This window comes from Ictidomys tridecemlineatus, chromosome 8 (genome assembly GCF_052094955.1).
Source record: "Ictidomys tridecemlineatus isolate mIctTri1 chromosome 8, mIctTri1.hap1, whole genome shotgun sequence".
NCBI classification, from domain to species: domain Eukaryota; kingdom Metazoa; phylum Chordata; class Mammalia; order Rodentia; family Sciuridae; genus Ictidomys; species Ictidomys tridecemlineatus.
Window position 1 is genome coordinate 88,814,041 of NC_135484.1, and position 27,328 is coordinate 88,841,368.

Sequence of the window (27,328 nt, forward strand, 5' to 3'; positions counted from 1 at the left end):
TTTATAATTTGAATTTTGTCTCTGTTGTTTTTTTTCTTTTGCTCTGCAAAATCCTTTTCATTAAATGTAGTCCCACTTGTCTATTTTTGCTTCTGTTGCTCATACCTTTGGTGTCATATTCAAGAAAGAAATTGCTGCCAAAATCCATGACATAAAATCCATGTAGTGATTTATCCCTGTGATTTTTTTCTAGAAGTTTTACAGTTTCAGGTCTTACATAGAACCCCAGTGAGATATCACTCCACCAAAGATGGCTAAAAATGCACAAAAATAAGAGATATTGGGGAAAATGTGGAGAAATTTAAACTCTTGTACACTGTTGGCAGGAATGCAAAATATCACTAGAATAGAATAGAAGTTCCTCAAAAAAAAAAAAAAGTAGAAATAGCACAACAGTATCACCCAACAATCCTACCTCTGGGTACATATCTAAAATAGTTGAAATCCAGATATTGAAGTGATAGCTGTATCCCAGATTCACTGTGGCATTAGTCACAAACCAAGTCATAGATATTACCCAAACATGGATGGATATTATATCATTTACTTTTAATGGATTATTATTTATTCTTAACAAAGAGGCAATCCTGCTGAATACAGATGAGCCAGGAGGTATTTTGCTAAATGAAATAAGCTATTTACAGAAGTATAAATATTTCATAATTCATTTATGAATTAACAAAAAATCAAATTAATAGAAACAGAGTAGAATGGTGGTTACCAATGGGTGGGAGAAAGGGGAATTGCTGTTCATAGAGTGTAAAATTCCAGTTACACAAGATAAATAAACTATGAGGATTCTGTATAATAAGGTGCAGTTCACAATACTATATTGTTTTCTTGAAGTTTTGTTAAGAGGTACATCTTATGTTTATGCATCACCACTTTTAGAAAAGAGGTGTGATAAATTTAATAAAAATAAATTTGAAAGAGTGAATGTTTAAATATAATCATAAAACTTTCAGAAATTTGAACAATTCCTCATAACTCTCAAATCATGTAATTTAAAGTGTATTTTGGGAACATTCTTCCACCGGGATAGTTTTTTTGGGGCATGGGGCACTATGGATTGAACCCAGGGGCACATAACTACTGAGTCATATTCTCATCACTTTTTATTATTTATTTATTTATTTATTATTTTGTGACAGGGCCTAGTGAAATTGCTGAGGCTGGCTTTGAACTTGGGATGCTCCTGCCCTGCTGGTGCCTCCCCACCTTCAGTTGCTGTGATTACAGGCATATACCACTGCATCTAGCTTCATCAGGATTTAATTAATAATATATGAAAATAATTCTGTATTCCCAAAGACTTGAAAAATAATGTGTTAAGAAAACTGAAAAGAAAACTTTAATTTTAGTAGACTTTAACACTTGAATATGCACTTATAATTTATCAGGGAAACCTAGTAATACATTTCTCAAAATAATCACTCATGGAATGCTTATAGAACAAGATTTTTTAAAGGGACTGATATTCTATAGTAATACTTCCAAATTATCTGGAGTAAAGACTAAAAAATAGCCATAAAAACTAACAAACAAAAACAAACAAACAAACATCCCAAGATTTGGCAATCAACCTAATGAAAGAGGTGAAAGACCTCTACAATGAAAACTACAGAATGCTAAAGAAAGAAATCAAAGAAGACCTTAGAAGATGAAAAGATCTACCTTGCTCTTGGATAGGCAGAAATAATATTGTCAAAATGCCACACTACCAAAAGCACTATACAGACTTAATGCAATTTCAATCAAAATTCCAATGGCATTCCTCATAGAAATAGAAAAAGCAATCATGAAATTAATCTGAAAAAATAAGAGACCCAGAATAGCTAAATTGATTGTGAGCAAGAAGAATTAAGCAGGTGGCATCACTACACCAGATCTTAAACTATACTACAGAGCAATAGTATCAAAGACAGCATGGTATTTGCTCCAAAATAGACTGGTAGGTCAATGGTACAGAATAGAGGATATGAAAACTAACCCACATAATAACAGTTATTTTATATTTGACAAAGGCACTAAAAATACACATTGAAGAAAAGATAGCCTTTACATTAAATGGTTCTGGGAAAAGTAGGTATCCATATGCAACACAATGAAGTTAAACCCCTATCTCTCACCATGCACAAAACTCAGCTCAAAGTGGATCAAGGACTTAGGTATTAAACCAGAGATTCTGCGTCCAATAGAAGAAAAATTAGGCCCAAATCTCCATCATTTCGGATTAGGCTTCAACTTCTTAATAAGATTCCTATAGCACAAGAACTAAAATCAAGAATAAATAAATGGGTGGATTCAAACTAAAAAGCTTGTTCTCAACAAAAAAAACAGTCAGTGAGCTGAATAAAGAGCCTACATCTTGGGAGAAAATTTTTACCACTCTCACATCAGATAGAGCACTAAACTCTAGGGTATATAAAGAACTCAAAAAGCTAAACACACACACACACACACACACACACACAACCCAATCAATAAATGGAACAAGAATCTGAACAGACACTTCTCAGAAGATGATATACAACCAATCAACAAATATATGAAAAAAATGTTCAACATCTCTAGCAATCAGAGAAATGAAAATCAAGACTACTATAAGATTTCATCTCATTCTAGTCAGAATGGCAGGTTTTCAGAATACAAATAACAATAAGTGTTGGTGAGAATGTGGGGAAAAAAAGGCACACTCATACATTGCTAGTAGAATTGCAAATTGATACAGCCAATCTGGAAAGCAGTATGGAGCTTCCTTAGAAAACTGGGAATGCAATCACCATTTTACTTAGCTATTCCGTTTCTCATTCTATACACAAAGGACTTAAAAACAGCATACTACAGGGACACAGTCACATCAATGTTTATAGCAGCACAATTCACAATAACTAAACCGAGGAACCTACCTTGTTGCGCTTAGGTAGATGAATGGATAAAGAAAATGTGGGATATATAAACAATGGAATCTTACTCAGCAATAAAAGAAAATAAAATCATGGCATTGGCTTGTAAATGGATGGAGTTGGAGAATTTAATGCTAAGTGAAGTAAGCCAATCCCCCAAAATAAGTGCCAAATGTTTTCTCTGATATAAGAAAGGTGATTCAATGTGGGTTTGGGAGGAGGAGCATGGTGGGATTAGAAAAATTCTAAATAGGGCAAAGAGGAGGGAGGGGATGGGAAGGGGAATGAGGATAGAAAAGACAATGGAATGAAATGGATATTGTTACCCTAAGTACATGTATGAAGTCACAGATGGTATGAATATACTTTGTATACAATCAGAGGTATGAAAAATTGTACTCTATATGTATAATATGATTTGTAATGCATTCTGCTGTCATATATAAAAAAGTAGAATAAAAACTACATTAAAACTAACTTTCATGGATTAATTGTTTGGTAAACTAAAATAAAAATGAATTATTATAAATCAAAATAAAGTCATACAAAATATGAGCCCAAAATTTTATAATTAGACCCAAGAGACATAAAATTAATCTGCCTGTTTGCTACAAGCATTGCTCTTTGCTGCTTCTTGTTTTTGTGCATTATCTCTTCAGGTTCTGGGAACTCAGCTGTAGACTAGCAGCAGTGCAGGGGCCAAATTTTAAGTAGCAGGCTTTCAAGAGTGCATTTTGTGAAACATTAGTCTCATAGTAATAGCCTTCGTTCCTCTTTCTGTGGCATCAATGAAACATCAAAGAAAGTGTCATGCAGCTTTTGCTTCGAAGATTTGGTTGAGGGTAACTGAGTAACTGCCAATTATCCTGTTTTTCTTCCTTTTCCCATTTCTCTTCTCATCCTTCCTTCCCTTCATTCCTTTCTTCTTTCCTGTAGTAATGATGCATTATCAAATTCATATTTATTCAAAATCTATAAGAAGAAAAGTATAACACAAATCTTTGCAGTATATATGGATATTGTGGAAAATAGAGTAAACCATATATTTGTTCTCCCTTTAGGGAGCTGGTATGGACATAAGTAATTGTAGTAAAAATAAAGAATTTCACAAGGGACTACCAAATAATCTGCTGCAAGAATTCAGAAAAATATTTGTGTGGAGGGGTCCACATTTATCCTTTTGAACTTCCTTGCATTTTTATTGTTCATGCCATCACTGGCCATACAGCAAGTCTAATACCTTTGCAACTGAGTCAGCTTGATTGCATTTGAAGATAGCTAATTTTGGACCTATCATGTACAGTCATTCATTTGCTCTTGTCATGATCTTATGCTTACTCAGGGTATATTTTCCCATTTCTTTCACAAGTATGATGCACTAAATGTAATATGAGGTTTATTAGTATATCTTGTCAATTTAGGTAAAATTCAAATGACATATGTGACCTTCAGAAAATCCTAATCATTTGTTAGGATTACATTTCATCTTCGCTACTGGGAAGATAGTGTTTTATATTTTGTAAGCTTGTTTAGAAATACAACAATTTTACCATTCTTTTGAAACAAATAGCTTTTGATTTCATTGATTTTCTCCATTGATTTTTCTCTATTTTACTGATTTCTGCTCTTGTTTTTATTATTTCCACCTACCTATTTACTTTTTCTGTAATTTGCAATTCCTTTTCTAAGTTCCCAAGGTAGATGCTGAAATAATTGATTCTTACCTGTGTTTTAATGTAAGAATTGACTGCTATAAATTTTCCACTAAACATGTCTTTGTCACATACATTTCTATGTATTGCATTTTCCCGTTAATTCTCTTCAAACAAGTTTCCAATTTTCTTGTGATTTTTTGGTTGCTTGTTTTTTATTATTATTTTTTTAAGTTATAGGAGAAGTTCTTTTCTATAGACCACTTATTAAGCAGCTTCTGTTCACCAATGTAAATTTTTGTCTCATTATATACTTTGTGTTTTTTAATTCTGAAATGAGCCAGTTACACACTCTTATTTCAAATATTTCTTGGACATATTAGACAAAATTAAAATCTATTCTTTGGTCGGGGGGGGGCAGGTTGTTGGGGATTTAACCTGTAACTTTGTGCAATGCTAAGTTATACCACTGAACTATACATCCCAAGCCCTTGCAAAATAAACTTCCTTTTTTTTCAATATTATAATTAGACTATTATTTTGGGATTGGTTAAGAATGAATATAACACAATAAAAACTATACATAATATTTATGAATTCTTACAAATTTTTTTTCTCTTCCAAATCTAGTGATTATTTTTGACACTTGAGTTATTTTAAAGGATTTTTTTTTTTTTTTTTTTTTTTTTAGTTTTAAACATTTGTGTGTTTTTTCTATGTCTTCTACTCTACATGTCACTTGGGCCAAGTTTTTGGCAGGATCTTTAAACAAGGCACATATTCTTAATAATTTTAAAATATATATTTTTTTAGTGACTTAGAGTGTTGAGACCTCTACTTATGATTTTGGATTTCTGGATTTTGCTTTCAGAACATTTGTATTTTTGGTTTATATGTTTGGAAGTTGTTATTAGACATACTCATTTCTAAAAGTTTCTATGTTTTTTAGATGAAATAACCATTGTATGTTAAGGAAATTTTGCTCTTTATTAATGGTGAAACTTTTTACCTTGAAGTCTATGTCTGATATTAGTCAGGCCACTGCAGTTTTCTTCTGTTTAGTGTTTGCATGGAGATGTTTTATTATCTTTTTTGTTACTTTTTTACACTTCTCTGTATCTTTGTATTTAAAGAGAGTTAATTTTTAGATAGTACCTACTAATTTGAATATTTAGATAATTTACATTTAAGATCATTATAGATGAAATGGATTTTAAGCCTACAATTTTCTTTTGTGTTTTCATTCATTCATTCTTTCTTTTTTGGAACTGGGTATTGAACCAGAGGTGCTTAAACAATGAGCCACATTCCCAGACAGCTTTTTATTCTTTATTTTCAGAGAGGGTTTTGTTAAGTTGCTTAGGACCTCACTAAGTTGCTGAGGCTAGCTTTGAACTCAGAATCCTCCTGCCTTCATCTCCCATTGCTGTGTGTTTTCTACTTTTGCACCTTTTTGTTCTGTCCTCCTTTGAACTGATTTCATTTGTTAGGATTACATTTCATCTTCGCTACTCATTAATATTTCTCTTTATTTTTAGTAGTTTTAAAATTTTATGATATAGAATTTGGGTAGATTATCATCATCTTTAAGTAATAACATTTAGCACTTGATAGACACTGTAAGAACCTTTCAAGAGTATATGCCATCCTTTACTTCCCCCTCATTTTTTCTGCTGTATAACAACCTTAGAATGCATTATTATTTTACTTTAAGTAGTTAGTTATATTTTAACACAACACAAATTGGGAAAATGTTTGTATTTATTTTTATATTTGCCATTTTTGGTCAGTCTTCATTCCTTTGTGTAATTTTTACTTCAATTAAAGTATTTCTTTAAAATGTCTGTAATTCACATCTGCTATGGATACATTTTTATGGTCTTTGAAAGTAATTTTCAATGAATATAGATTTCAACATTTCACAACTGCCATTCCATACTGTTTTTGCCAGCAGAATTTCATGTGAGAAGTCTGTTGTTGTTCTTTCTTATTCTGTATGTGTTTCTGTATAATTGGTGATTTTACCTTTTTTTGTTTTCACAGTGGATCATGGATATTTTGTTGTGATATACCTTGGTGAGGTTTTCAGCTTATTTCTGGAATCATGAGAGCTTCTTGCTTCTGTGAGTTTATAGTTGTCTTCAAATTTGGGGAAATATGTTTTGCCACTGGTTGTATAGATATTTTCTGTTCTTCCTTTTTTCTTTTTCAGATTATAGTTTAAAGTGTGTTATACTGGCCAATTTTGTTCATAAATCTCTTATGTTCTATTCATTTTATGTCATTCAATGTCCCAATGTTCTCTCATCATTATAAATTCAGTATCTAATTTATTATTTCAAATATTAAACTTCTCACAAAGAAATAATTTTGTTAGGATATGATCAGCATATCATAATATTTAACTTTTAAAACATACAATTTATATTTTAAAATACACAAGTTGTTTATAGTACTTTCATAGAATTATACAACTATCCACAATTTTGAAAACATTTTATTCTGTATATTTAAAGTATAGAATATGATGTTATTATATATGTTACATATATTACATACAGACATATATAATGATTAACTATATTTATTTGTCTATACATCGGTTACTATACTGAAACAAATTAATGTGTCTTTCATCTCATGGAGGTACCCATTTTTTCCATCCTGTAGCAAAAATGGCTTTAATGAACTCATGTATCAAAAATATGAAATGAAATTTACCATTACCAGAGGGATCCAAGATGGTGGGCTAGAAGGAGACAGCATTATGTGTTACTTGGGGATCTGAGATTCAAGTAGTGGAAATACTGCTCCTCTGTAAGTGATAGAGGACCCCCCCCCCCAGAGCTGCTTCCACACAGGAATCATGGCCACCATGCCCATGCAGGGCTCCAGGCCTCAGCATCAGAGCAGGACTCCTGACTACTTGCCCACTCAGGGCTCCTGGCTACCTGATCAGGTCCACCAGCCATCAGCACTCATGCATGACCCCTGGTTGCCCACATGCACAGAAATCCTGGATTTCACTTCAACACAGGACACCCAGCCACTACCCACATGCAGGAAGTCTGGCCGCCACTCCTGTGTGGATCTGCATCTGCTAACTTGGGGCTTTCCCGGGGTCACCTCTGTCTTGGACCTCTGCAGCCACTGCCATAATCTCTTACTATAGAATCCTGCCTGCACTTGGAGATATTGCATAGACTATGAAGACAGCTGACAGCCACAAAACTGCACTCCAAAGAGCTGCATCCCTGAACACATGGCCCAACATCATAGCCTGTCCCCTTCAATGTGGCCTGACTTTCTATCATTGAAAGCAGCTGCCTCCACCTTGGTTCACCTTCATCACCATCTTTAGTTGGGGCAATTCCCAATTGGAATACCAGCTGAGTAGGTACCAACAGTTTCTAACTCCCCACTATCCCTGGCAGCTGCTAACCTGCCACAGTGACTGCCCAATACAAAACAGCTCTCCAAGACTGGTGTGAAGCCCCAAGAGCATAGCCCACAGATCTCTAGAGAGAAGGGTTCCTGATTAGGTGAGTGAGATACAGTTTGGAGACAAATTTAGAGACCAGGAACTGTGAGGTCTACAGGCAAGATAAGGAGATAGGACCAGGTACCCACATCACACGAACAGGCCCCAAAAGAGATCCTTAGTGTGCAGTCTCCCGTTGGGAACCAGCAAGTGCCATATCCCCCTGGTCCAAAACCAAGCCTCCCACAATGGTAACCTCACTGTCATAAGGGGGACATACCAGCAAACAGCAGACAACCCCACTTTTGCATGAGAAGGAAAGAAGGAAAAATACTGATCTCCAACCAAAACAATCCTGTTTTTTCATTTCAGATTTTTTTTCTCCCTTTCTGTTCACCCTCTCTCACTTCCCAACATATGTGAAACCTAGTACTTTGCATAAATTAGGATACTGAGGTCTGAGATATGTGAAGTTTATTACAGTTGTGTTGTATATTCTTTTTTTCTCTTACCTTTACATTTTTAAAAATTTTTTCTTAATATTTATATGTATTTGTTTTATGTGCTCTACTGTCTTCCACTTGTCTACCCAAAAGTCACTTCCTCTCTCTTCTCTTGCTATTAACCATCTTCTTTATATTCCTCTTTCATGCTGCCCAAGATCTAATAACTCTGTATCCTACACTCCTATCCCCTTAACATCTCATCTTACCCCTTAATAGCTCATCTTACCCCTAACCCCATCAGAAATATAAACGCTTTTTCAAACATTCTGTTTTTGTAAATAATATTTGAAGTCACCATTTCTGTATATTGTGACCAATCTGTAAATGCCTTAATAGCCACTATTTGGTTTAAAATTGTATGTTTTTTGCATTGAGATCTTGCCATTAAAGGAGAGGTATTGGAACTCTGAAAAGGAGCTATAACCTATAAGGTAAAAACAGTAATGCCTTGGATCTACAGTGCTAGAACTGAAGACACACAAACAACATGAAGAAAGAAGGAAAGAAAGTGCCCCAAACAAATCAAGACACTACATTATTAAAATACATGGCCAGAACAACAGAAGAAAGACAGAGAAGGAGTTCAGGCTATACATAATTAAAATGTCCTGTGAATTAGAGGATGATATAAGAGAGCAAACACAAGCAGCAAAAGATTATTTTGATAAGAGCTACATAAGCAAATACAGGAAGCAAAAAATTACTTCAATAAGGAGATAGAGGTTCTGAAAAGAAACCAAAGAGAAATCTTTGAAATGAAGGAAACAATAAACCAAATTAAAAGATCAGCTAAAAGCATTACCAACATATTAGTCCATAGGAAAGAGAGGACCACAGACAATGAAGACAAAATATATAATTTTGAAAAGAATGTAGATCACACAGTGAAGATGGTAAGAAAATATGAGCAGAACATTCAAGAATTATGGGATAACATTAAAAAAACAAATTTTATTCCACTTTTTGTGATAGAAGGAGGCATACAGTTCCAAACCAAAGGAATAAACAATCTATTCAAAGAAATAATATCAGAAAATTTTCCAAACATGAAGAACAAATAGGAAAACCAAATTCAAGAAGCTAACAGTAAGCTAAATGTACAAAATCAAAACAAATCTATACCAAGGCATATTATAATGAAAATGCCTAACATACAGAATAAGAAGATAATTTTAAAAGCCACTAGAGAAAGGAATCAGATTATACATAAGGGAAAACCAATTAACACATCTGCAGATTTTAAAACCCAGATCCTGAAAGCTAGAAGATCCTGGAACAACATATATCAAGCTCTAAAAGAAAATGGATGCCAAGCAAGAATCCTGTATCCATCAAAATTAAGCTTTAGGTTCCATGATGAATAAAAACCTTCCATGATAAAGAAAAGTTAAAAGCATTTAAAACTAGAAAGCCTGCACTAGAAAACATCCTTGGCAAAATATTCCATGAGTAGGAAATGAAAAACAACAATGAAAATCAGAGGGAGTAATACATGAAAGAAAAAACTAATCAAAGGAGAAACCAAGTCACGTTGAATAACCAAAATAAAAAAAATTGCTGGGAAAACAAATAATGTTGCAATAATAACCCTGAATATTAATGGCCTAAACTCACCAATAAAAAGACAGACAGGCAGATTGGATTAAAAAAAAAAGACCCAACAATATTCTGCCTCCATGATACTCATCTCATAAGAAAAGACATCTGCAGACTGAAGGTGAAAGGTTGGGAAAAATCATATCACTAACATGTACTGTGGAAACAATCAGAGGTTTCCATCCTCATATCAAATAATGTAATCTTCTAGCTAAAGTTAATCAAAAGGGATAAAGAAGGACATTTCAAACCTCTCAAGGGAAACATACACTTACAAGACTTAACAATTATAAATATATATGCCCCAAACAATGGAGCATCTATATTCATTAAACAAACTCTTCTCGAGTTCAAGAATCAAATAGACCACAACATAATAATTCTGAGTGACTTTAACACACCTCTTTCACCGCTAGATAGAACTTCTAAACAGAAGCTGAACAAAGAAGTTAAAGAATTTAATAATACAATCAATAACATAACTGACATATATAAAATATTTCATCCATCAGTGAGTGAATACACTTTGTTTTCAGGAGCACATGGATCCTTCTCTAAAATAGACCATATATTATGTCACAAAGTTACTGTTAACAAATACAAAAAAAAGTAGAGATACTACCCTGCATTCTATCAAATCATAATGGAATAAAATTAGAAATCTATTATAAGATAGAAAATAGAAGCTACTCCAACACCTGCAGACTAAATAATGTGCTATTGAATGAACAATGATTGCAAAAGACATCAAAGAGTAGATTAAAAATTCTTAGCGGTAAATGAGAACACTGATACAACATATCAAAATCTCTGAGACACTATGAAGGCAGTACTAAGAGGAAAGTTCATTGCATGGAGTTCATTCCTTACAAGAAGAAAAGGTCAACAAATAAATGACCTGACAATACATCTCAAAGCTCTAGAAAAAGAAGAGCAAATCAACACCAAAAGCAGTAGAAGATAGAGAATAATTAAAATCAGAGCTAAAATCAATGAGATTGAAACAAAAATATTGAAAAAAATTGAGAAAACAAAAAGTTTGTTTTTTGAAAAAATAAATAAAATTGACAGACCCTTTGCTCTGCTAATTAAGAGAAGAAAGAAAACTCAAATTACTAACATATGTGATGAAAAAGAAAATATCACAATAGACACTACAGAAATATGGAAGATAAATAGAAATCATTTTGAAAACTTGTACTCCTATAAAATAGAAAATATCAAATGATTTGACAAATTTCTAGAGTCATATGAGTTGCCCAATTTAAACAGATCAATTACAAGAAAGAAAATAGAGGATGCCTTCAGAAGCCTACCAACCAAGAAAAGACCCGGACTGGATGGATACACAGTCTAGTTTTACAAGACCCTTAACGAAGTACTAATATATATAAAAAGAGGGAATACTTCCAAACTCATTCTATGAGGCCAATATCATCCTGATTCCAAAACAGGGCAAAGACACATCAAAGAAAGAAAATTTTAGACCAATCTCTAATAAACATTCATGCAAAAATTCTCAATAAAATTCTGACAAATCAAATACCAAAACATATTAAAAAGACAGCACACCACAATCAAGTGTTTATTTTGTTTCAAGCACTCGAGGGATGCATGTTTTGTTCAACATATGGAAACCAATAAATATAATTCATCCCATCAATAGTTGTAAAAATAAGAATAACAGGATCATCTCAATAAAGGTAGAAAAAGCATTTGACGAAATACAGCACCGCTTCATGTTAAAACACTAGAAAATCTAGAATTAAAAGGAACATATCTCAACATTGTAAAAGCTATCTATGCTAAGCCCCCGACCAACATCATTCTAAATGAAGAAAAATTGAAAGCATTCCCTCTAAAAATTGGAAGAAGACAGGGATGTCCTCTTTTACTACTTCTATTTTACATAGTTCTTGAAACAATAGCCAGAGAAATTAGACAGATAAAAGAAATTAAAGGGATACAGATAGTAAAAGAAGAACTCAAATTGGTACTATTTGCTGATGGACATTATTATATATCTAGAAGACCCAAAAAATTCTACCAGAAATCTGGAACTAATAAATGAATTCAGCAAAGTAGCAGGATATAAAATTAACACCCATAAATCAAAGGCATTTCTGTATATCAATGACAAAACCTCAAAAAAAAAAAAACCTCTTGGGAATAAACAAAAGAAGTGAAAAAACTCTACAATGAAAACTACAGAATGCCAAAAAATAAAAATAAGGAAAACCTTAGAGGATGGAAAGTCTCCCTTGTTCTTGTACAGGCAGAATTAATATTACCAAAATGCCATACTACCAAAAGCATTATATAGATTTAATGCAATTCCAATCAAAATTCCAATGACATTCCTTATAGAAATAGAAGAATCAGTCATAAAATTTGTCTGGAAAAATAAGAGAACCGGAATAGCTAAAGCGATTACAAGCAAGAAGAATGAAGCAGGTGGCATCTCTAAAGCAGAAGTTAAACCATATTAGAGCAATAGTAATAAATACATCATGGTATTGGCACCAAAATATACTGGAAGACCAATGGTACAGAATATAGGACACAAATACTAACCAAATAATTACAGTTATCTTATATTATACAAAGATGCCAAAAACATAGATTGGAGAAAAGATAGCCTCTTCAACAAATGGTGCTAGAAAAACTGAAAATCCATATGCAACAAAATAAAATTAAACCCCCAATCTCTCACCATGCATAAAACTCAACTCAAAGTAAATAAAGGACCTGGGAATTAAAGCAGAGACCTTATGACTAATAGAAGAAAAAGTAGGCCTACATCCCCATCATGTCAAATTAGGCCCTAGCTTTCTTAATAAGACTACTATAGAACCAAAACTAAAATCACGAATAAGTAAATGGGATGGATTCAAACTAAAAAGCTTGTTCTCAGCAAAAGAAACATTCAGTGAGTTGAATAGAGAGCCTACATCTTGGGAGAAACTTTTTATCATTTACACAACAGATAGAACACTAATCTCCAGGATATATAAGGAACTCAAAAATCTTATTAAAAAAGCAAATAACTCAGTCAATAAATGGGCCAGGGAACTGAAGAGACACTTCTCAGTAGATGATATACAATCAATCAACAAATATACAAAAAAATGTTCAACATCTCTAGCAATCAGAGAAATGCAAATCAAAACTACTCTAAGATTTTATCTCATTCCAGTCAAAATGGCAGCTGTTAAGAATACAAACCAGTAAGTGTTGGTGAGGATATGGGAAAAAAAGGCACACTCATGCATTGCTTTTGAAACTGAAAATTCATGTAGCCAATTTGGAAAGTTTGGAATGTAAGCACCATTTGAGCCAGCTATCCCACTCCTCAGTCTATACCCAAAGGACTTAAAATTAGCATACTACAGAGACACAGCCACATCAATGTTTACAGCAACATAATTCACAATAACTAAACTACAGGACAACACTAGATGACCTTCACTAGATGAATGGATAAAGAAAATGTGGTAAATATACACAATGAATATTATTCAGCAATACAAGAGAATAAAATCATGGCATTTGCTTATAAATGGATGGAGTTGGAGAATATAATGCTAAGTGAAGTAAGCCATTCTCCCAAAACCAAAGGCTGAATATTTTCTTTGATATAAGGTGCTGATTTATAATGGGGTTGGGGGAGAGCATGAGAGGATTGGACAAACTCTAGATAGGGCAAGGGGGAGGGAGGGAAATGGAGGGGTCATGGGGGTAGAATAGAAGGTGGAATGAGAGACATAATTACTGTAATTACATGTAGAAAGACATGAATGATGTGACTCTATGTTTTGTACAAACAGATATACAATAAAATAATGCTTTAAATGTATAATATAAATTAACATGAATTTTGCTTTCATATATAACAAATTAGAATAAATTTTTAAAAAGAAAGTCAATGGAGACCATAAGTAAACGTAAGTCATGCATATGTATTAGTTTGATACAAAAAAAGGATGAGTGTTTTCTGCACCTACAATGTTGTCAATTTGGTCTATTCGTTGTTCAGTGTTTTAAAAAGAAGAACATAAAATAAAACCAGTCAACTCCACAACAAACTGTAAATTAATCCAAGTATTTGACAAGATTTTCGTTTTTGAATGAACAGTTTAGTTAATTGATTTGGTTGTACTTGTTAGAAAAAATATACACAAATTCTAAAAATTTATGTAAGGAGAAAAAATTTTACCATTATTAACTACAGTTCTTATGTTGTACTCAGGAACTGTGTCTTTACAATTTCATCCTTTTATCTGCTACTTTGTATTCTTAGACCTATATTCTCTCTTCTACTACCTCATTCTCTCTTCTAATACCCTGGTGTCTGATAACCAGTTTATTATCTTTTTTATAAATATTTATTTTTTAGTTGTAGTTGGACACAATACCTTTATTTCACTTATTTATTTTTTATGTGGTGCTGAGGATTGAAACCAGGGTCTCCCACATGTAAGGAGAGTGCTCTATCATTGAGCCATAACCCCAGCCCACAGTTCATTATCTTTTAATATTTTTTTTCCTATTTATTCATTTATTTTTATTGTTGGTCTTTCAAAACATTACATAGTTCTTGATATATCATATTTCACAGTTTGATTCAAGTGGGTTATGAACTCCCATTTTTATCTTTTAATATTTGACTTTTAAATTTTTAAATCAAAGTGTACGTGACATCATGCAATACTTTTCTTTCAGTGATTGGCTTCTTTCATTTAGAATAATGTTCTCCCGGTTTATTCATCCATTTGCAGCAAATGGCAGATCTCTTTCTTTGGCTGGATCCTGTTTTGCTGTGTATAGAGTATAACTCACAGTTTCTTTCCCATTCTTCCACTGACGAATACATAGACTGTTTGCACATTAGATTTATATTTTTATACACAGAAATTTCATTTGGATCTTTAAGTTCCATTTTTCTTCTCATTTCTCAGTATTTTTCTGTTATTGATTATATGCTTGGACACACTTTTAAGACTCATAATAATAGTTTTGGAATCCATATATGCTACCCTCATAACTTCTGTCATTTCTGTTTCTCTGGTGAAATTTCACTCCCTCTGTATATTATATGTTCTTGCTTCTTTGTATGTTTGTTAAATTTTGACTAGATACTACAAAAGTTATATTATTATGGTTGAATAGTTCTTTTTTTTTAAATTTTAAACTTGGGCTGAGGTTGTGGCTCAGTGGTAGAGCTCTTGCCTAGTATGTGCGAGGCACTGGGTTTGATCCTCAGCACCACGTAAAAATAAATAAAATAAAGATATTGTGCTCAACTACAACTAAAAAATATGTAAAAAATGTTTTTAAATTTTTTTTGGAGGAAAATACTTGTTTTGGAAGAACAAACAGATTTTTGAAGTTTAATAGTAACAGTTGTTTGCTAATCCAAATCCAAATTAGCCATTTTTGGGGGGTTGGGGGGGGGGCTGTAATTTAGTTATATTACTAAGGTGTTGACTTTTACAGAATACTATGTAATGTTCCATAATAGATGATCTCTCTATTCTGTAGTGGAAACTGAAATCTTAAGCGTGTATTAGGTTTGGGACTTTTGATATGTGTGATAATTTGGTTTCATTTTAAGAAATTACACTGAGTGAACAAAAAAAAGCTAGTATCTAAAGGTTACTTATGATACGATTCAATTTATATACCATTCATGGCATGATACAATTATAGAAGTGGAACAAAGATTAGTGGTACTAGGGATTAGAAGTGGTGATTAGGTATAATTAAAATGCTGGAGCATGAAGGATCTTTTTGTGGTAATATAATAGATTAATATTTATAATAGTGCATTTTTAATTTTATAGAATTGTGGCCTTTATTATTGCATAGTTGTACAGCCAAATAACATATTTTAATGGAAGTGATTAATATCTTGTTTTTAGTGGAGTTATATAAATCTGTGCATGTGGTAAAATGAAATAGGACTGTAAAACCAAGTTGGACAAATGTCAATTTCCTGGTTCGATATTTTGTCATGGTTACAAAAGCTATGCCCATTTTAAGAAACCCAATGAAGGATACATGGAAACTTTACTATTTTTTTCTACTTCTATGAATCTATAATTATTTCAAATTAAAAGTAAATAAAAATCTCTGTACACAGGAAAACTTCTATAATCAATTTCTTCACTGGTAAATTCCAGTATTTCAATAAGAAATAATAATGATAAAATAACTTTACACATATTTCTTGAAAAACACAAGATACGTTGTACAAAAAAATACTACAAAATTACAGAAAAAAATAGCCAACATATGTCTTTTTTGAATAGATACAACAATATAAATTTTTAAATTTGTTCTTTTCAGTTATACAGGAAAGTAGAATGTATTTTGATATATTATACACACATGGAATATAACTTCCCATTCTTTTATTTTTTTAATTTATTTTTTTCTAATTAGTTATTCATGATGGCAGAATGCATTTCAATTCATTGTACACAAATGGAGCACAACTTTTGATTTCTCTGGCTGTATACTATGTAGAGTCACACCATTCATTTATTCATATCTGTATGTAGCATAATGATGTCCATCTCCTACCAACCTTCCTATCTCCTTTGTCCAGTTCATAGTTTCTCCATTTTTCCCATGCCCTCCCCCCATTATGGATCAGCATCAAATTATCAGAGAAAATGTTTGGCTTTGTTTTTTTTGGGATTGACTTACTGTGCTCAGCATGATATTCTCCAACGCCACCTATTTACATACAAATGAGATAATCTTATTCACTCTTAAAGCTGAATAATATTTCATTGTGTATGTATACCACATTTTCTTTAACTATTCATCTATTGAAGGACATCTAGGTTGGTTTCACAGTTTAGGTATAGTGATTTGAGCTTCTGTAAAATTGAACATGCCTGCATTACTACAGTATGCTGATTTTAAGTCCTTTGGGTATAGACTGAGAAGTGGAATATCTGGATCAAATGGTGCCTGCATTCCAAATTTTCTAAGGAATCTCCATACTGCTTTCCAGAGAGGTTGCATCATTTTGCAATGCCACCAGCAATGTATGAGTGTACCTTTTCCCCCACATCCTAACCAACTCTTATTGTTGCTTATGTTCTTGATAACTGTCATTCTGACTGGAGTGAGATGAAATCTCTAATTGCTAGAGATGGTGAACATTTTTTCATTTATTTGTTGATTGTTTATATATCTTCTTCTGAGAAATGCCATTCAATTCCTTAATCTAATTATTGATTGTATTTTTTTTGGTATTAAGTTTTTTGGCATTATTTGTTTTTTTGATATTAAGTTTTTTTGTGTTCCTTATATATCTTGGAGAATAGTGCTCTATGTGATGTGCAGGTGGTAAAGATTTTCTCCCACTCTGTAGGCTTTCTCTTCACATTATTGAAGGTTTCCATTGCTGAGAAGAAGCCTTTTAATTTATCCCATTTATGGATTCTTGATTTTATTTCTTGTGCTATAGGAGTCTTCTTAAGGAAATCAGGACCTAACCCAACATGATGAAGATTTGGGCCAACTATTTCTTCTATTAGGCATAGGGTCTCTGGTCTAATTCCTAGGTCCTTGATCCACTTTGGGTTGAGTTTTGTGCATACTGAAAAATAGGGGTTTAATTTAATTTTGCTGCCTATGGGTTTCCAGGTTTCCTAGAACCATTTGTTATAGAGGCTATCTTTTTCTAATATATATGTTTTTGGCACATGTATCTAGTGTGAGATAACTGCATTTATGAGGATTTGTCTCTGGGTGTTCTATTCTGTACCATTGGTCTACATGTCTATTTTGGTGTTACTACCATGCCATTTTTGTTACCACCGCTCTGTAGTATAATTTCCTGTCTTGTATTGTAATGCCTCCTGCTTCACTCTTCTTGATAAGGATTACTTTGACTATTCTGGGCCTCTTATTTTTCCAAAAGTATTTCATGATTGCCTTTTCTATTTCTATGAAGAATGTCACTGAAATTTTAATAGGCATTTTATTAAATCCGTATAGTGCTTTTGGTAGTATGGCCATTTTGATAATATTAATTGTGCCTATCCAAGAACATGGAAGAACTTTCCATTTACTAAGATCTTCTTCAATTTTTGTTTAGTGTTCTGTAGTTTTTATTGTAGAGGTCTTTCACATCTTTTGTTAAAATAATTCCCCAATATTATATTTTTTCAAGGGTACCATAAATGGGAAAGTTTTCCTAATTTCTCTTTCACTTGTTTCATCACTGATGTATACGAACACAATTGATTTATGGGTATTAATTTTATATATTGCTACTTTGCTGAATTTATTAAGGAGTTCTAGAAGTTCTCTGGTCTCTTCTAAATATAGAATCATGTCATCATCAAATAGGTATAGTTTGAGTTCTTTTTTTTTCTTATTTGTTTCCTTTTAATTTCTTCTGTCTAAAAGTTTCCTCTGGCTAGACTATGGCTAGGACTATGTTAAACAGAAGTAGTGAAAGAGGGCATTTTTATCTTGTTCCAATTTTTAGAGGGAATGCTTTCAATGTTTCTCCATTTAGAATGATGTTGGCTTTGTGTTTAGCATATATAGCTTTTACAATGTTGAGGTATGTCCTTACTATCCCTGGTTTTTCTAATATTTTGAGTATGAATGTATGCTGTAGTTTGTCAATTTTTTTTTTGCATTGTTATGGTTTAGTTATGAGGTGTCCCCCAAAAGCTCACATGTGAGGAATTGCAAGACGATTTGGAGGAGACAGGATTGGGTTCTAGCCTTAATTTAATGAGTGAGTTAATCCCTGATGGAATTAACTGAGTAGTGACTGTAGGCAGTTGGGTTGTGGGGAAAACAATTAAAACAACAAATAATAATAAATTGCATAAAGTTTGAAAAGGAAGCCTTATAGAAAACAATATATATCTAAAGAATTTCAAAGAAACTGAATAATGTAACAAATTTTAAAAATATGACTTCAGTACAAATGTCAAATGCATGTCTTTATGTTTTCAACAAACAAGTAGAAAATAAAATTATAGCATTTTAATAATTATATCATAATATATAATACATAAGAGAATAAATTTATCTACATGTGCAAAAACTGTAATGTATAATAAACAATGTACTCCACAAAATGTTCAAAAAGAAATTTCTATCCTAACAGATTTGAATGCTTGGTATTTTACAGTATTATTTCTAAAATCATCTTCAGATTTGGCAGAATCATCATAACCAATATTCCAGCAAAGTTTTTGTAATTGTTGTTTTATTTACAGAAATGAACAAGGTACTTCTAAAACTTATATGGGAATGCAAAATGTCTAGGAGAGTCACAGAAATATTTTTAAAAATTAAAATGAAATTTGCTGTTTACATTACATATTTTCATAGTTACTATGAAACTATACTGGTAAACTTAAGTACAACTTTGGCATAAAGATAAAAATCTGGCCAATTGAATGGAATTAAGATTCCTGAAATAAATCCACAAATGTTATAAGAATTTAAAATAAAATAATACTGTATATTTTGAAATTATTTTAGTAAATACATCAGGAGGATAAAATAAGATAAATTTATTATTGTTGTACATCAAACATATACCAAATAAAGCTTTGCTATTTCAGGCAAGATAACAACTTAAATACAAGTGTATAAATCTTATCTCTTAAAATCCTATCTAAAACATAAGAAAACAGGAGAATCCCTATAATCACATTATTGATGAATAAAAAAATCAAAATGTCACATTTTTCAAAATATTTCTGACAAATTCAATTTGTCAGAAATATTGCAATAGGATAGATTTTGAGAACAGGAACGAGGAAAGTTTCCTTTTCAGAGAGTGAGAAGCATGGTGCCATATTTGGTAAACAGAAGAAATTCTGGCAGAATCCCATGATCCATGAATAGTGGTAAATTGCTACAGGTTGTAGATGGGAATATATGGTAATCTCTCTATTTGAACTGAATTCACTGCTGTAAATATCAAGAAAGTTCAGAAGCAATGAATTTAGTGTGCCAAAATTTAGATGCAGAAAACAGAATATGAACAACACTTTATAATTTATCAAAAACATCGCAAGTTTATGACCTAAAGGAAATATTGAGTCTACAGATACAATGACTCATAATAATCATCCAAGAACTAATTATGTTTTGGTCATTTATTTTATGACAATCAAGATAGCATCTTATTCATCATCTGACAAAAAGAGGATACAATTTTTTTTGGTACAATTTACCTATGAAGGAAAGGAATACTTTAGACTTTAGTCCAAAATGTAATATACCAGAATATAATAGAGAACACCAGAAGATATGTGTCAAGGTGTGTTTCAATGATTTGATATCTTAAAAAATATTTTTTTTGTATCAGTATAAAGAAAATTACCATTAGATGTATGTTTATCAATTCTGTGTTACTAGATCATATATTTCCTATATTAGCAATGTCTTGCTGTTTTCAACCAAATCCTATAAGAGAAGAACTTAGTTTAGAATAACCAGCTTAAAAGTAGTGATGAAAAGAGAAGTATGTGGGAGATTCTAGGAAAACTTCTTCAGAACCAACTCAATTAGAAGTTGCTTCATTAGTTCTTCTATTGTTTCTTCTGGCCTATAAACTTTTCATTTAATACCTGGAGTTCCATCATCCATATTAGGCTAGGAGGTAATCTTGAGACTACAAGTCATAGCCTTGGTGGTAGTGCATTAAATTAAATATGTTATTCACTAGTGGCTTGATATAGACTTGCCTTGACCACCTGCTTCTAGGCTTCCTTTATGTAAAAGAGAATTTAATAATTTTCTTGTTTAACTTATTGTTCTTTGTGTGTGTGTGTGTGTGTGTGTGTGTGTGTGTGTGTGTGTGGGCGGGTTTAACTGTGTGCAGTCAAATCTACATCCATGTGGTAAAAATGGTGCAATAAATAAGAAAACAAAATTTTGTCTTAGCATTTGGTTACTAAGATCAAAGGAATATTTTCACAATTTAACTATGTAAATTACCATGCAAATTAATGCTTATTGAAAGATCAAAGAGTCATGAATTTTTACTGATTACAACATTAAAGCTTAATCACTGGGGAGTTATGAACTAAATCCCTGCCTTGTAGAGCACTGATCCAAGCAACTAATTCTTTACATGAATTTTGATGTACTTTATCTTTTCTAGATAGTATTAATTTCTAAATAATCAGAATACTTACAAATAAATGTTCAAAGTACCAACCATAAGCAATGAAAAATACTGCTAAGGAAACATACACTGAAATTTAAAAGATCTTGTTCCAACTGTGAGAAAATGAGTCATATTTGCTGACAACAGACTTTTTGACTTATAGCTGCCCCCCAAATAATATTGAAACAGGTGAGAAACCCCACTTTTAGTCATTCATTTAAAGGATGTTCTATTTTCCTGATTTGAGGCTTCTAACTTGAGAGTTGTTCATAGATGAAAGATATTGACTTCTTAAACTTTGAAATACTACAATATGATGAATAAATTTTGAGACATGCACATTTAATAATTGATTGCTACTATCATAATATTTTGTCAACTACCTATATCTTGAATATTTATTATTTACATATTTTATTATGTATTTGAAAACTTGAATGAATTATTTTTGAAATCATTGCATAAAGATTTATCTGAAATACAAAAACCAATTCTGAGTGATGGGGAATAGGTTAGTAGATATTAAAGTTAGTAATCTGCTATCTGCTTGACCTGGATATAACATTGAGTTATATGTGTATAAAATAAGAATTTCATCCACAGAATTGATTTAAAATTTTAAAATTCTAGAAACATCAAACTTTAAAATGTCTTAAAATACAAATAAAACTGTTAGAAGATTTAAGAACAAAATTGTAAAGAATGGTAGAAATAAAGACCATATAATGACGTTTGTTTAAAAGCGTAGGATTTTCCTTCTTTAAATTAGAATCAGAAAATGTTTTAAATTTACATATAAATTTGGGAAATAAGTAACTTTACCACAAAAAATATTTGATTTTATATATAGATAGAATATATTTACTGCATTTTCTCATTCCAGAAAAGAGTATGTGTTATACCTAAATGTATATTTCTGCTAAAAAAATACACTTGTTTAAATTTTCTTTGGATTACTTATGTCTTCACAAAGATGCCTCAGGGAGTCAAATAAAGACACTGCCATAAGGACATCTTTAACAAAATTTTTATAAGAAGAATAATATTTAAAATTGTAGTGTTATCACATTCTTAGCAAACTTGTTTGACAATCTCAGATTATTCACTATCATTCTTTTAAAAAGTACTTTTTTATATTCATAGCTGACAAGAAGAATATGAGTATGGAGAAACTAATTAATGACAAACCAGTCACCTAATCTAAGGTAGACTGAGAAGAGTCCATATTTGTTTTCAAAGGTGTATCAAAATATTTTCTGATTTAGTTTCATAGAACACCACGTCACAATATACTTTGTACCAGCATGTCTCAGAGCAAAGAACAAAGGAATAGGAGGAGTAAAATAAATGAATTTAGGGCAATATAGGCCTTGAATTTCAGAAAACAAACCTAAGTCCTCTCCATAAAAATATACGTAAATAAAATTAAAAAGGAAGAGTGATGGTGAAAGAGCACCCAAAGAACTGTCTAGTTCAACTAGCTCTAGGTCTTCTTGGGCTCCAATTTCATCCTCATCTTTATAGAGCTTTGTTTTGAAAAACTTCAAGGTATTCACAAGTCCATGTACTTCCTCTTTAAATTTGGGTTAACTTTCGGCACTTGTGTTTGAGAGCAACCACCTGAGTGAGTGATAGAGATAGCCAGCTTTGGGAGACGTGAGAAAATGTCAACACACTGGAGTTATTGCAGTTCTCAGCAAGACTGAAAACAACTTATCCTGTGACAATATCAGAATATCAGCGCAAGTATAGATTTTTTCCTTAAATTAGATATACTGAAGTATTATTTCACATTATAAATTTGCCAATTTAAGTGAGCAACTCAGTGGGAACTAATAGATACATACATGAGTATCAGAATTAAAATATGGAACATTTGTTACCATCCTGAATGCCTTTATATTTTTAGTAGTTCACTTCCCTCCATTACCTGTCCCCAGGAAAAACTGATGTGTTTTATGTCATGAGAGATTAGTTTTTGCCTGTTCTATAATTTTCCATGATAAAATCATGTGGTCTACCTTTTTATGTCCAGAATCTTTTGCACAGACTAATGCTTTTGAGCCTCATCCACTTTTGCTAATGCATCTCCAGCATTAATTCATCCTTTCTGAAAAACATGACAAATTGTTTGCCAGTTACCTGCTAATGGATTTTAGTGTCCTTTCTGATTTGGGGCTATTAGAATAAAACTGTTTTCTTTCACAGGGATTTTTTTTTCTTTCTCTGTCTTTAAGATTGATTTTTTTCCCCAATATTCTTTAACAAATTTCAGACACAAAAGTTGAAAAAATGTACAAGTTAACACTATATGACTGCTGATTTAGGCTCTACTATTAACATGTTGCTCTAATTGATCTATTTTGTTTTTTTGATGATTTTCAAACTAATCTGTAGACATCAGATTAGTCTAATCAGATTATGGCTAAAATCGCCATAAACATTTTAGCATATATATTACCAAGTATACTTCAATTGATTTGTTTGTATTTCTTATTTTTCCTTGGTGGTAAAACTTACATGAAATAAAATGCATAAATATAATGTACCCTAATAAATTTGACAAATTGATAGAGAACACCACACCTCCTTCAATATTAAGTACATTACCGTCACCAGACCATCTTCTCAGCTACCGTTTTAGTCTCTGTCTTTACCAATGAAAAGTAATCACTTTTCATATATTTTTTTATGATTGAGTCATTCCATTACCTTGATTAAAATTATTGAATCAAATAATAGAGATATGTGAGCCTGCTTTACTCAGCATGTTTTTTATGATTATTCATGTTGTATGCATCCATAGTACATTCCTTTTCATTACTGAGTATTATTCCACAGCATTTTATCCATCCTGTATTGATAAAACATGGTACATTTCCTTTTTGGGGCTATTATAAAAGTTATTGAACATATAGATATTTGTGGATGAATACTTTTATATCTCTTAGATAATTATTCAGATGAAAAAATTCTGTTCCATAGGTAAATGCATAATTAGCTTTGTAACAAACTAACACAACTTTTTGCATGGTGATTGGTCCTTTTACCACTAATCTTGTTAGAGTCTAGTTACTATATTTCTTTGTCAACATTTGGTGTTTCACATCCTTTTAATGTTTGCCACTCTAGTTAAACACAAATCTTCCAAATTTATTCTTTATCAAGATGTATTTTTATTTAATGTTCTTTGCATTTGCATATCCATTTTACATAGTTTACATTATTTATCCAAAATTCTGCTGGTTGAGGTTGCTTTAATATTAAATTAAATTGGGGAATAATTTAAGTTTTCAATGGCAAAGTATTTTTGACTCATGATCATAGTTTATCTCTTAATTAAAGCTTTCATGAACTATATTTTCATGAATATCTTCCAGGTATAGAGTAAGATGTTTTGATATACTGATGTGAAATACATATAAATATACATAGTGATGTGAGATTATACACTTACGCAAATAATTATGCCCAGCATCCTGTATAATCATATTACTTTCATTCATTTGTGTGTGGGGGGGTGTGTGTGCGGAGTAGTGTACTTAAAATCCACTGTGCTGGCAAATTGCCAGTATACAATACAATGTTATTGCCTACAGTCATCCTGTTGTACCTTTGACTTTTAGACTTAACTCATTCTACCTTTTGGCTTCTCTCTCTCCTCCACCACACTGGTAATCATGGTCTACTCTCAGTTTCTGTGTATTAATTTTTTTTTAGATTCCTCATATAGATGAGACTAAGCAATGTTTTTCCTTCTGGCAGTTGATTCCCCTTGGCATAATGTTCTCTAGTTCATCCACATTGTCACAAATGGCAGAATCTCCTTCTTTTTGAAGACTGAATACAATTTAATGATTTCTTTACTATAGGTCTGAGAAGCATTCATGTATTGTTCCAAGCTTTCCTGAGGCTTGGGAATGGACACCAAACCATTTTTTAGATTACAGGAGTTAGTAAACTCCTCCTCCTTCGTGACTCAATGTTTTTTCTATGTTTCTGATACCAACCACGATAATCATGATTAATATAACAAAATTTAGGCAAAACAGGAACAGTTTAGAAACTAGTCAATGATAATGTATTTGCACTTATTTTGATAGTGCTTGCAAACCAATGATAAAGCAAAGCAAAGCTTATTCAAGTAAAACAAATAGTAAAGAAGAATTATTGGAAATATATATTCCAGTCCATCTGACTATCTATTAAGGTATTTTATGACTAGTAAGAATTCAGTACATGTCTACTAACTACTTGGGAAAGAGAACTGGTGAAAATGATATGTATTTCATATTATAAATAAAATTTTACCTAATTTTCTTGAAGCCACTTAAAATTAAGGTATGAATGAATCATATGCTTTCTTTTTAGATTTTTATTTTCACTTAGCTTAACTGCAGGATAACTTCCACTGCAAGTTTCTGAAGTAAAGACCAATGAGTGACAATCTATAGCACACTATTGATGAAAAAAGACAAGGAGTTTTCTTCTCTTTCTACTTTTTTATTTTCCTGTCCTGAGAGAAATGTCCAAATAAAAGAAATGGCTACTTCAAGTCTTACAATTTTGAAAGAAAATACATTGTACACTTAAATCAATACATCTTTATGGTAATAGACCTCATTTCATATGATGCAGAGAACCCATAAAACACTATGTAGAAATGTGGTGATATTAAGAAGACTGTTTTTCTGTTTAATAGCTTCCCTAAAAATATCAGCATGTGAAATGAGGAAAGACTTTGATAGTCTGCTTTGAAATTCACATGAAATAAGAACTTTCACAGCAGATCCGCCACTCTGGGATCATGTCTGTGATTTTGCAGTGATCAGTGGTGCTCCTCGAAATAGCACAGAATACTTTGGTGGAATTTATCCTGCTTTATCTGAAATTTTAATGAAGCTTTAACTACTTGGATCAGTTAAAATTTAGTTTTAATTCAGAGAGAAACAGATGTAGGCTTTCAGAGTTTGTGATCAAAGATATTAAAGTACACTATACATGTTTAGGAGTGTGTGTGTGAGTGTGTGTGTGTGTGTGTGTGTGCGTGTGTGCACACACACAAACAATAGAAACAGAATAAAAGGAAGGGAAAACAGGAAAACTAGTTTTATCTGAACATATCAACAGTGCCCAGAATGATGTTTAAAATATTTTTTTGTCTTTTCATTTGCTATATTTTAACATGTTTCATTTTTCCCTTAAAATAAATATGCACATGCATATCTTAAAAAATACAGGCTTCCGCAGAGATGTACACAACACTGCATTTAGTTCTTTTTCTGCTCCTACTCCTCAACTTCCTATTTCTTTTTTTTATAGAAATCATTTCTAAGAATCATAATCAGAACAAATCAGAACAAGGAATGTAGGAGTCTAAAAATTATTTACCTAGATGTATAAATGTAGATACCTTACGTGCAACATGTATGATATTATGTAAAACAAAATACAAAATTGTAGGGAGAAATAATAACTATTAAAATACACCTTTATCCTTTCTTTTTCCTTCAATATGCTTGAAAGTTGAATGTAGGCATTGCATGTATGGTAACATTCATTCTGTTATTTCAAAGTTATAATCCAGGTAGTTACCCATTTTAGCATTCACCCTTAAAATAAGTGACACCCTTTAATGTTACGATGTGCAATTATGCTACACTAAAAATGACAGGCAAACTCCACAACAGGTAAGAAATGTGAAAAGAAGCTTAAAAACTGAGTTTCTTTAAAAATATTTAAAAGCACTAGACAACTCAATTTATTGTTCATAAACCAATGATATCCCGCTGGGATACAGGAAACACTGGAGGAGAAAGGTAAAAGAGCACTAAGTAGAAGGCAAAGTAGAAGAAGTGTTTTGTATAAGCATATTTGCCTGAATTTTGCAAAGCTGAAAGCAATTTTTTTGATAATAGTGTTTCTTCCAGTCATAAAAATTAAAGGAAAAAGCACAAAATTCAGCCTATGTTAATGTACATAGCAACACACATTTGAAAGCTTGTGTGTAAATGGATAAA